This window comes from Macaca mulatta, chromosome 7 (genome assembly GCF_049350105.2).
Source record: "Macaca mulatta isolate MMU2019108-1 chromosome 7, T2T-MMU8v2.0, whole genome shotgun sequence".
Lineage (NCBI taxonomy): Eukaryota > Metazoa > Chordata > Mammalia > Primates > Cercopithecidae > Macaca > Macaca mulatta.
Window position 1 is genome coordinate 13,909,135 of NC_133412.1, and position 12,470 is coordinate 13,921,604.

Consider the following 12,470-nt stretch of genomic DNA (forward strand, 5'->3'; position numbering starts at 1 on the left):
AAAGTGATGAAAAAGAATCTCAAGTGTGAAGAATCTCAAGTGCCACGTCTAATCTATTTCCCTCCCTTCCTCCCTTTCTCTTTTCCTCTCTCCTTCCTTCTGTCCGTCTCTCCCTTTTCCACTCCCTCCTTTCCTGCCCTTCCTTTCCCCATCTGTCCCTCCCTCATCCTTTTTTTTTTTTTTTTGGTCTCTTGAATATTAGCTCTAGTGAGTTTGTTTTTTTTTTTTTTTTTTTTTTTTGCTTTGGCCATTGTAGTTACTTTTACCTGTTCATTTGGAATGTATACATTTCTCTTTTTTGCTTTCTATTTGAGTTAATTGTGAGATCCTTTGGATGGGAGCTGTGTGCTTTGCTGTGATTTGATCTTCCAGCTCTACGCTGTATTGCCTAGCATAGTATTGTGTTCTTTTATGCATTCAGTGAATTCTTGCTAACTTTCTGATGTGGGCCCGTGCTTATTTTGTGATCTCTTTTGAGGAGATGATGACTTTGAAGCATGCTTGATTTTTTTTTTTTTTTTGGCAGTGTTGTTCTAACTAGTACCCTACAAAGGACTTACTATTCTTTCCTGAAATTGTTACTTAAGCTCCCACTCTCTGGGCCAAGATATTTAAGTCCTATTTAAAAATATTAAAATATTCAGTAGGCAGCTAAGTGCTTAGTCTACTGTTCTACTTAACACTAAATGAAAGTAAAATATAACACAGACACGGAGCCATTTGTTATATTTTAGTATATGAAGCAATGGCTGTGTAAACCTTAACCTTGTAATTTTGTGAGTTCCACTTTATCATGTTAGCTGTAAGGGTAATCAAAATAAATCACGGGAGGTGAATAAATATTTTCTAGTGCTTTCTCAGTGCTTTCAGAAGTGATGCTTGATCCATGAAATTTTAGTAAGTGTATTAAATAAAACAATATGATGTGCACTGTGTCAGATCTGATAAATTATTCGGTATAGGACATTTATACAACATATGTTGAGCTGCTACGTGAACAGCCTAATGACTATAAGTTATGTTAATCTGTCTTGCCATCTTTATATTTTGTTAAAAATTGCACTGTTTATATTATGGATATTTATTTATTTGTGAGTTGGGGCAGGGATAAGAAGAAGGCATAAGAAAGGTGCAGGTCAGCTCCACGATGTTCTGACAGTGATCCAGGGCTCCTCAGCTGTGCAGTGTACATAACACAGATGTTGGGGAGTCATCTGTCAGCCATGCCTCTCCTATGGAGTTAAAGTTCTAGAGGGAAAAGAATTTGACACAGTGCTGTCACTGTTACATTTTCACAATAGAAGAGCATGCAAATATTGAACCTCCTGCTTAGCAATAGTGCCCTGTCTAATGTCTGTGCTGGTTAGAATAAAAAATCATGGGTGCATCTTGGGCTCAGAGATCTGACAAAGGTCATGCTATGTTGGGCATTTGAATTGGAAATTGTCTGGACTTAGATTTTATAAAGCTCCCACTGTTGTGTGTGGGGAGAATTTCAGCAGGGTTTTGTCCCTGGAGAGGCCTCTTAGGCCCTTTTCTGTCCTATGAATGAATTTAGATGTGAGGGTTACTCCTGCCTTAAAACTGTTAAGTTCATTTTGCATACATCCCTAGAGAGAAAAACTGGCAGATGCTTTTGTCTTGGAAGTGTTTAAAAGAAAACTGCAGAGCAGGAACAAGAGAGAAAAGGGGCCCTGTGTGGAGTCCCAGAACATTTTGGAAATGGCCAATATGCAGTTTTCATCAGTATGAAGGCGGGGTGCAATATGGTGCCTGTAGCTCACGAGGGAATATGAATGTTGATTAAGCATACTCCCAGGCTTTGAAATTCTGAAAGCAGTGTCAGAATAATGGATGTTGAGCAAATGTCAAGCATTTGTTAATTTCTCTGTTATTTGGAGTTTATCTACCATGATCAATCAAATAAACTAGTGCTTCTCTCTTGTGGCATGTGTCATTGATATGGTGATTAGGTGGCTGGAGAGACCTTCTGCTTTTTTTCCAGGTAACAGATTATAAACAAGTAGACAGAGCTTTTCAGTTAAAGATTTGTTTATGGCTTGGTTTAGTAGAAATTTGTATATTGACTGAGTACTTTGGTGGCAGTGTAAAACTCCGTGGCCACATGTCAAAGACATAAATTGTGGGACTGTTTACAGCAGGAGAACTAGTAATAGAGTCATGTTTTCCATCAAAGTATAGTTTTCAGTAGTTTATGAAACTTTGATGTAAAACTGGACAAAAGAAATGGATCCTAACATTTGCAGACGGACTTCTCAATCCATTTTTATTTGTGTTTTTTCCTATTTCAATGGTTAATTCTAAGTTACCGACTTTTATTCTTGAATAGATTTGTAAATAGATTTGTTTCATGTGATTCAACCTAATTTCTATTATTTTTAGGAAGTAATGCTACAGTGTTTTGATGTCCCAAGTAGGGGTATCAAAAAAAAAAAAAGAAGTAAAAGATTCCTTTCAGCATTTCCGTCACTGTGGATTATTGTGCAGTGCTAACATTCTGCAGTGTGAGGAGTTGGTTCCCATTTAGAATGGGAATGACTTTACCAACTGGGATTTAATTAGGGGTTGAGACTAGGTACCATGTGTAACTGTCCTCTCATTGAGCATGGGGTAACTTGGATTGAAAAGGGGTCTTTATGTGAAATTTTAGTGGCTGGAATCAAGGTAGATTTGTGATTGGAGATTTGGCTTTTTTCTATCCCCTGTTTTCTTTTTGTAATCTTAGGCTTGTAGCTTACATGATTCAGATGAAGACTAGTGTAATACTTACCAACCTTGACCATGTCAAACAGGTACCTCTGTGGTCTTTGGCATGGATATTTTTGCAAAACTAGACCTACTGAGGTGATCACTTATTATTAAACCTCATGAACTTCTTTTTCAGGGGATTTCCTACTGAGCAGCCACAGGGCATTGTAAAACCCCAGTGAACTAACTACTTGTGTGATTTCTGGAGCTCTTTGGTTTTCTCAGTCTGCCATGAGGTCACAAATATGGCAGTTTCCAAAGCAGAACATTTTTAGCTTCCTCTTCAGGCTAGGCTGCTTTATCTTAACTGTCTACATTAGACCTTTGCTTTTGGCCTTCTCTGGGACTGGAATTCCTAACCCTATGAGTAAAATCCTCGTGTCCTGCCTGGCACACAGTGCCAGTGAGCTCTACCATTGTACTGCCTCCAGCATCATAAAAATAGACAGCAGTGCTGATTGACTTTTCTAGGCTGCTCTCTGAAAATTCGTCATGGACATGACCCGATCATGGCATCACCGAATCATTAACTTGCACCATATACCAAAACACTCAGGGTTTTATCGATAGCAGCTCTCAATTTTTGTTTTGTATTCATGGTGATAAAGCTACTATGATTCCTAATTGGGATTAGGAAGACATGAAAAATCTTGTTAGGGTGTTGAAAGATGATTATGTAATAGTAAGAGGGAAAGAGTTTGAATTTCACTTACTGTGAATTCTTAGGCATGTGTGCTCAGGGCGAACGCTTCCAGCCACTCCAGTAGAAGGGCTCATGGTTTTGGTTGGTGGTGTGCCCTGTGCCTGCCAGGCTATCAGCGCCTGTGTCTTGTCTTCTGCCTAACTTTTCTAATGTCCTCCAATAACCGAACTTTGATTTTCCCTCACATGTATTGCAACTATAAATTAATGACTCACAGTTTTAAAAGTGCTATGATGAATACTGTTTCCTGCTGGGGACACATTGTAATGATAGCAAAAACACTTTTGGGACTTCTCTTTTGGCAAGTATTTTTAGAGTGTGTGGCACAGTGTCTTTGGTACTTTTGAGAATGGAGACAAAAGGCATCATTAAGTTTGAAAAATAAGGGGGCTGATGTGACCATAGATTCTGGAGACATAATTATTTTGCCATATGGTATAATTCAATAATAATAAATCCTTTATTGTATTTGTCTATATTTCTGGACTTGGTGGCCACCCTGTATTTTGGTGAGATGTAAGGTGTGACTGTGAAGCTGGTTTTCTTGTGTAACTGGTAAAGTGGTTCTAAAGTGATTCTTAAAGACAAGTTGTGTTTTTGAGCCATGGCAGCATCATTGGTGCTAAATGTACAAATCCTGCTCCTTCTCCAGGATTATTACTTTGGCTAAAGATAATGTGAGTAAATTAGTTCCTTCTTTTAGCTGAAAAAGTTTATCTTGTTACTTTATCCTTGTACTTAGTAAGTGCGGACTCTCCTTCGTTAACTACTGGCCCTTATTTTATGCCCGCCTTTTCTCTGTGCTCCCCAAATGCAGATTCCGCTACCCGTCTCTCTAGTGGTGGTTTATAAGGCAGACTTCTTAGAGGAAGAAGAGAAGTGAAGGGTTAGATAATCTAACTAGGCAGTTAATCCTTGAATACCAGAGTGGTAGCTCAATTTAGGATTTTCAGTTACATTTTAAAGCATTTTTTATTTGCTTAGAAAGGAAGACTATAGTAATTTTTGAATTTTATCCTATGGCTTACAAAGCATTTTCGTAAAACGTTCTCCTTTTCCTGGTGGTACTGATGGAGGGGGTTGGAGATACTTATTTATCCCTCTATTTGAGATGGAGTTTGAAATAGGACGAAACTTATTAGCTATTTATTTTTATTTTCTTTCTGTTTTTCTTTCTGTATCTTATAAGCTCCTATTCTCCTATTATATCATTGAAACTCGTGCTTTTTCTCAGAATAAAGAGGTAAAATTCTTCCCTGTCTTTGGAAGGACTTCTACCTACTGTAGAGTTGAGAGAATCACTACAAAAGGCTAAGTAAAACAGAGACAGAACCCTGAAAAAAGAGTTATTGTCCATTTATTTAGCACAGTTCCTGTGGTAGGGAGGCAACATTAAATATTATGTTAAAAACTGCATTTGTGAGACATTAATAGATGCCTTGGTTTGCTGCAAATTCGTTAAACCTTTTTTGGTAATCTTTAAATCATAGAGATAGGACTTTAAGTAACTAAAGTGTAGGTAAACACTATTTAATGATCAGTAATTATATATCTGGTTTTAAAGCTGTTTCAACAAAATGTTATTGGAAGACAGATTTTCTGCTACAAATGTTAAACCCTTCGGAATATGTGGGGCCGAAAGGACTAGTTCGGGTGTGATCTGAAACTTGGGGCAGCTTGCCTTCTGCTTCAATGCTTGGTTCCACCCCGAGGAGAGGAGTTAGACACCACTATGTGCACTTGACACATGCAAATGCTAAATACAGTAGCAGCATGAGGTCTCTGCCATTAACAGTAATTTATGTAATGAAAGCCACCTGGCTGTTTTTTTAAAATAATTAATTGCTTGTAGATAATAAATTTAAATGTAATTTATAGTTTTCTAAATTTGATTACCATATAGACCCAACAGCAAACCTAAAAAAATTGTCAATTCCATAATTTTCTTCTATGACTTTTAAAAGGTACACACACACACACACACACACACACACACACACTTTCAAGTAAATATCAGATGAAAATACTTTTGGAGAGCAATAAGAATGTAATCAACTCCTGTTGGTTTCATTCAAGTTGGAATGCTAATTTTGAAATAGTCTCATTACTTGAAGTTTTATATTATTATTTCAGCTGACCTTTTAAAGGTATTTCCACATATAGTTAATACACTCAGAAGAAAGTATAGCTACTTAACAGTAATATAGTAAAACTCCTTTAGAAAAAGCTTTTTCCCTATTTTGTAAAATTCCAATTATGTTTTCAAAAGAATTTATATATGAAGAAAAAGCACTTAAGCATATATGATGATATTTAACATATTGTGGTGATAATAAGAGGCTCTTTGCTTAATAGATTTACCACGCACGATATCTTAGTTTAAGATGGCTTTACGGTATTTCTTTTTGTTTATGTGTCCACATATATCAGCTGCCAAAGAACTGTGTTTCCTACCGTAGAAAATATCTAAGATTCACATGGTTTAAAGAGAAAGGGGGATTTAGACCCCTGTCCCCTGTGCTTCTCTTTCATTAAAAAAGAACGGAAAGACAGAAGGAAGAAGGAAGTAAGGAAGGACATAATTTATGGCTTTATGTTTAAGATTTAACTACTGTTTAATGACAGTTATGTCAGACTTTCTCAAACTTCAAATCTGATTTCTTAAATTCATGCCTCTTTCCTAAATGCGTTTCTTTTAAATAGCTATATTATTATTTTGTACTCTAGCAGTGAAATCGCTATCATTGTCAGTGTGTATAATACTTTTGTAAAGGATTAACAGATGAAAGAAGAATTTGAGTAGCTTTGACCTACAAATTTATAAACTGCAAAAACTTTTCTCCTTATGTGACCAGCAACATTTTTATTTCTCTATGATTTTAGTAAAGTTTATGTAAATCAATAATGCTGTTTCTGTAACTTGTATTTTTTTTTTAAATCTGGAATTCTCTTTGTTCTTTGTAGAAACTCAACTAGATTATGAAAAACTTAGTTCTGTTAAAACTTAGTTCTGTTAAATAGCAAAATTGCATGTTGACTGCTTACAGGATTGAGAGAGTCGAGTGATGAGGTTTCCGTGTTAGCTGGAATTGTCTATAGAGAATAAAAATTGTGGCTTCTGTATGTGGTCAGAGTGTGACCACCATCCATCACCTCAATAGCAGACATCAGATTTGTTCAACACTTGGTTTCCAAGGTCTAATAATCCCTCAAGAATTTAGAATGTCGTTGACTGTCCCCATTGACATCAGTGAAGGCTTTGCAACAGGTGCAGCTGTGTATGCTAATTGCAGGGTGTGCCTAATCTGTCCAGAAGGGAGAGTACCTCCAAATTTGGTATCTTAAAGAGTGGAGTGACCTTTTAAAGTCCCAGAATGAGAATTGCCAACAATTCCAACAGGCTAATTATACCCACAAGGAGTTGTGAAGTGCTTTTAAGTTTTCCTATACACCTAAAAGTTCAGTGAACGGCTTGAAGTCATTAACATATGACAGATGCGCTCCCTTTTCAAGAGCTTGTATGATAAGTTTTGATTGTAGAAGTGGGAATTTGACCTATAGCTTATCACTTGCTTCATTAGCATGCTTGAGGACAAGGAGTTTTTTTTTGTTTTTTGTTTTGACATGAGTGTTATCTTACTCATGTTCCAGAATTCCATCTGCCTCCTTCTCTCCGCTGATACAAAGTCACAGCAGATAACCCTGATGCTGGTTTTTTAAAAGCATCATGCATGTGTAGTGTTACATATATTTTATATATAAATACGTAGAATATGAATATGTTTCTGAGCATGGGTCTTTCAAAGTTTTGATTCATTATTTGAGACATACTGCCTCCCATGTGATTTCTGTTCTGTTTAATGGAAAAGGAACAAATACACTTTTTGGCTTATAAAGATGACCAAAAGTCCGACTTCCACATTTCCACAAAGCTGACCACTTCTTGAAGTGAACGAGAACAGGGGAATGAAGTTTGGGATTTTTTCTGGGGGACTCTGCGCACGCATAGAGGAAAGTATGCTTCCCAAAGAATGAACGGACGCTAGAGGTGTGCCCACAAAGAGATGTGGAAAGGAAGCTTAGAAGGATTTCGCGCGGTAAACTCTGTGACTGCAGCACTTAAATGAAATTGCTTTTTATTATCTGGCTGAAAAATCATCCAAAAGAAGCCATACAGGATGAAGGTTAAAAAGCTTCTGGGTAAAAACAGTCTTGGATAATTTAATTTCCTCCCACAGCAGCTCTGTATTTACCTGCTTATGATGTCTGTTCCAATTCCTTAAAAGGCTGTATACCTAAACTTTATTTTAAAATGTTTTCTGTTAAATTAAAATCTCTGTTTATAGAAGTCACTATTCCCTTAACCTCTAAGGGGGTTATGTAAATTTTATATTCCCTAAGGGCACAGTCATATTTAGCTGTATTCCTGTCAGTTACCAGCAAGCTCTTTTTGTACAATTAGGGGGTGGTTAATTTACTCTGGTAAGGTTGCCACCTGTCTAGGGATTAACCCAAACAGGTTGGAAGTCACAGAGAGACTTTTGAATTGGAGTTTAAAGCAGTAGGAGTTGATTTATTAACTCTCTCCTCCCATTTTGGTGGCATTTTCTGGGTTGATCAGTGGTACTTGTGACAGTTGTTTCTTGGTCCCTATGTTTGTGAGGTTGGAAAAGTACGTTGTTAAAATTTTAAGTGTCACTGGAAATCTGTGAACAGTAGGTGTAATCATGCTGGGTACTTATGAACATGAACTGGAAAGATCTTCCACTCCTCTCCATTGTTTCCAGTCTTATAATATCTTACCAAATTGTTGGATCAGTGGGAAGTGGCATGCTTGAATCATGTGGATAGTTTGAAGACCAGGATTGTGTTCAATGGAAATAACATCCTATCTGGTGTGTCAGGAAAATAAAACATGAAGAACATTGATGATGTAGTTCACAGGAGAATACGAGGAGGTAACTTTACAGTATTTAAAATAAGCTGTGAGAAATATCCAATTGATTAGTTTAAAGAAACATGCCTTAAGTTTTCTGATACAATATGTAAAATAAAATAGCTTACTTCATATGACCTAATGTGCATGTGACTGCATTCCATCTGGAGCCTGGTTCCACTAGAAGCGTCTCAAAGACTGACTTCTTTGAGATCTGTGTGTGTGTCTCTCTTTCCCTCCCTCCCTCCTCCTTAACTTCCTTTTATTCCTTCTTCTGTCCTTCCTTCCTTCCTTCATTCTAATTTAAAATTAAGTGTATTATATGTTATGTAAGTATTCTTTTTTCAATTATAACCTGTTATGGATATACAATTCACATACTGTAACATCCACCCTTTTTAAGCGTACATTCATTGACTTTTAGTGTATTCACAAACTCGTGCATCCGTCACCATTATCTAATTACAGAATATTTTACAACCCCAAAAAGAAACCCAGTACCCGTCAGGCATGGCTCGCCATTCTCATACTTGCTCAGCTCAGTCCTAGGCGATCTCTAATCTACTATCGGTTTCTATTGATTTGCGTATCTGGACAGTTTGTGTAATTGATATTATACAATATGACTAGCTTTAACTTAGTGTAATGTTTTTGGGATTCATTCATGTTGTCTCATTCTTTCTTATTGCTGAAAAATCCATTGTAGCAATATACCACCTTTTGTTTATCCTTTCATTAGTTTGTAGACGTTTTGTTGTTTCCCGTTTTGGGCTATTATGATTAAATGCTTCTATGAACATTAATGTATAAATTTTTGTGTTGACATATGTTTTTGTTTCTCTTGGGTAGATACCTTGGAGCACAAATTCTGGGTCATATGGTTTAACATTTTGAGGAACCATAAAACTAGTTTTCAAAGTGGCTGCATGATTTTACATTTCCCCATAGGAATGTATGAGGGTTTCAATTTCTCAGAATCCTCAGTAACACTTATATATTTTGTCCTTTTGATTATAGCCTTCCTGGTAGGTATGAAGTAGTATCTCACTGTGGTTTTGATTTCTATTTTCTCAATAACTAATGATGTTGGGAATCTTTTTATGTGTTTATTGGCTATTTGTATATCTTCTTTGAAGAAATGTCTATCCACATTCTTTGTTCATTTTTAAATTAGGTTGTCATTTTATTATTGAGTTGTAAGAGTTATTTACATATTCTAGATACAAGCCTCATATATGTGATTTGCAAGTATTTTTTTTCTAGTGTGTTGGTTCTTTTTTTTTACTTTATTTATGGTGTCCTTGAGTTATTCTTTTATAAGGATCTTACTTCCAGAAGGAAGCTACAGAAGATCAATAGAGATATCTGTAACCTTCCTATAAGGAAAATTTTATCACTCTTTAGTGAAGTTCTTATTGTTCCATACATTGTTTTGGTAAAAGTTGTTTGTCTTTAGACAATGTGTTAAATTAAAAAAAAAAAAAAAAACTTGGCAAGCAATCTCCGGAATCTCCTGAATATAACTTTAAAAGTTAGGCATGCTTTTACTATTTTCTCCTTCTCACTTTGCCTTTTAAAGTTATACACAAATATATATATATTTAAAGTTTTATACAAGTATCTCTATATGGAGCAGATGTGTGTATATATGTGTGTATATATGTGTGTGTGTGTGTGTGTATATATATATATAAATTTTTTAAAAGACAAAGTCGGGTTCTGTTGCCTAGGCTGGAGTGCAGTGACGTGATCTTGGCTCACTGCAACCTCAACCTCACCATGCTCAGGTGATCCTCCTGCTTCAGCCTCCTAAGTAGCCTGGGACCACAGGTGTGCAACCACTATGCCTGGCCTATTTTTTAAAACTATTTTTACAGATGGGGGTCTCCCTTTGTTATCCAGGCTGGTCATGAACTCCTGTTCTCAAGGGATCCTCCTACCTTGGCCTCCCAAAGTGTTGGGATTCTAGGCGTGAGCCACCGTACCTGGCCTATTATATCTTGATCATATCATCTACATTGACAATTTGATAGGAACGATGTTAGTAAAGTGCTAAAAATAAAAACTTGAGCAAACCAGTAAAAATATTATTTAAAAAAATAACTATAATTGTAAAGAATCAGGGATCTATCAACTTAAAATGAAAAAACTTAAAGGGCCGGGTATGGTGATTCACACCTGTAATCCCAGCACTTTAAAGGGGAGACCGAGACAGGAGGATCACTTGAAGCCAGGAGTTTGAGAAAAAACTTAAATTCAGTTCTATTGCTTTTACAAAGTGATTAACCAGATATGGTTTATGAAATGTATTTCTTTAGCTGAATGCTGGGAAGAGACCATCACCTTTCCTGGGCCAGAAGATACAGGCCTGGGGATCCAGACCAGGTAGGAGATCTGGCTTCCAAAGCCAGTTTTGCTGCAGTGCTAAGAGCATGGCCCTCGGCAAGTTACTTACTGTCTTGGAGCTCCAGTGTGTCCATGTGGATAGAAAGAGCTCCTGTTTTTCACACAGGATGTGTTAAGCTTTTAAGAAGGATGTAGTGCCAGGATAATGCCCTGCCAATCTGGAGGCTGGTGTTTTTGTAAAGCTGTGAAAGGAAACTTTCTACAGTCTGAGAGAGAAAAGATGAGAGCTTCTCCCTTGTGCAGCTCTCTATGTGACCACATGCTTTAGGTCTCTGACATATCAAAGTAGGGCATATACCTTAGAGCTCCTCTGGCTGAATATTATTTCAGGGGTCTCAAAGATTGGCTATCTTGCTAAAGTAGTTTATCAGCAAAATACGAGAAATGGTTCACAAACTATAATATAGGAAATATTTAATCAGTAAGTAGGTATTTGCATTAAAAACAAAACAGATGACAACTGCATCAAAGCACAGGGATAATTGCATGTTGAAATGATATTCGACTAAAGCAAGGGGCATGTAGGAAGTCACTTTGAATTGTGGTGTTGTAGAGAAATACCTAATTGCTTGTTCCTCTTGTCACTTTGCTTCTTTTAAGTGACTTAAGCAAGGTAGATTCTTAAATTGTGCCTTTATAAATCTTTTCAGTTGTGTAATGTGAAAATTATTAATGTATGATTATATAGACGTAGTTGTGTAGTGTATCATTTTCTTTGGATAGTTAATGAGATGTTGGCTTTTGTGCCATTTATCTTGGGAAAAAAAGAATAGTTTTCTTTCACATCCACTTCTTTAGCCACACTTTATCTTTGATTTGGATGGGTTTATATATAACTATGTGTGTGTGTGTATGTGGGTGTCTATTTTTGTTTGCTTTATGTGTAAGTGATAATAAGAATATATGAATCTAGTTGTCAGCTAGATTCTATTTGCATAAACAAAAGTGGGTACCTGCTCTCTGCAATGGCTACTCCCTTAAGAAAATTAAGTGTCCACAGAATTGGTGACCTGTTTTTAAGAGAACCTGTAACATCTTTCTAAATGAAAAATCATTCCAGCAATATTTACTATTGGCAATTTTCTTCTGTCTGCTTTTAGAACTTATTGGCCAACCAGGTCAGACATTATTAAAGTTCAAAGGGTCTAGGGGGAAGAGTAATGGTTTTGTGGTACTATGAATTTTAAGTCTTGCCATTTTCAGGTGTTATAGCATCTGTTCTCACATGCCACTAAAAATGCATAGAAGTTTTAGACCAAATTCAGGGTCAAAGTTACAAGAGTGATGATGCTTCTGACTCATTCTCTTAGCGTTATATTACCCAAATTATCTGCATACCATGCTGTAGTAAGATCCTTTTTGACAAGTTATTTGAAAGAACTTACTATAACAAGGCTTTTTTTGGGGGAGGATTTAGCACTTCTTGGCAATTTGTTTAGGTACAGTTGGAGAATCTGTTCTGACTGAACTGGTTAGCTATTGACAATACTCAGATAGACAGTAGGGAGTACTTTAGTTCTGAGAATAACTGTGTTTTCTACTTACCAGAAGCAATGTCTTTTGAATATAAAACTCTTGGGGAGACTGAGTCCTGTGCCACATATGCTTTTGAGAGTCCACTCTCCAGCACATCGAAGTTGTTAACAGACAGGTGCT

At 36.5% G+C, this 12,470-nt stretch overlaps 1 protein-coding gene across 12 annotated transcripts in view; it reads left to right on the forward strand.

The window, feature by feature from the left end:
• Nucleotides 1-12,470, forward strand: part of CDIN1 (CDAN1 interacting nuclease 1) — a 246,658-nt gene that overhangs the window by 18,311 nt on the left and 215,877 nt on the right. For 2 of the 12 annotated variants that reach the window (XR_013395315.1, XM_015141818.3), the window contains exon 1: nt 10,733-10,793. The exons of the other annotated variants lie outside the window; for them this stretch is intronic. The gene's annotated coding sequence lies outside the window, so the exon portion shown is untranslated. Of the gene's footprint in view, nt 1-10,732; nt 10,794-12,470 lie in introns of those variants that run through there. 12 annotated transcript variants of the gene reach the window in all.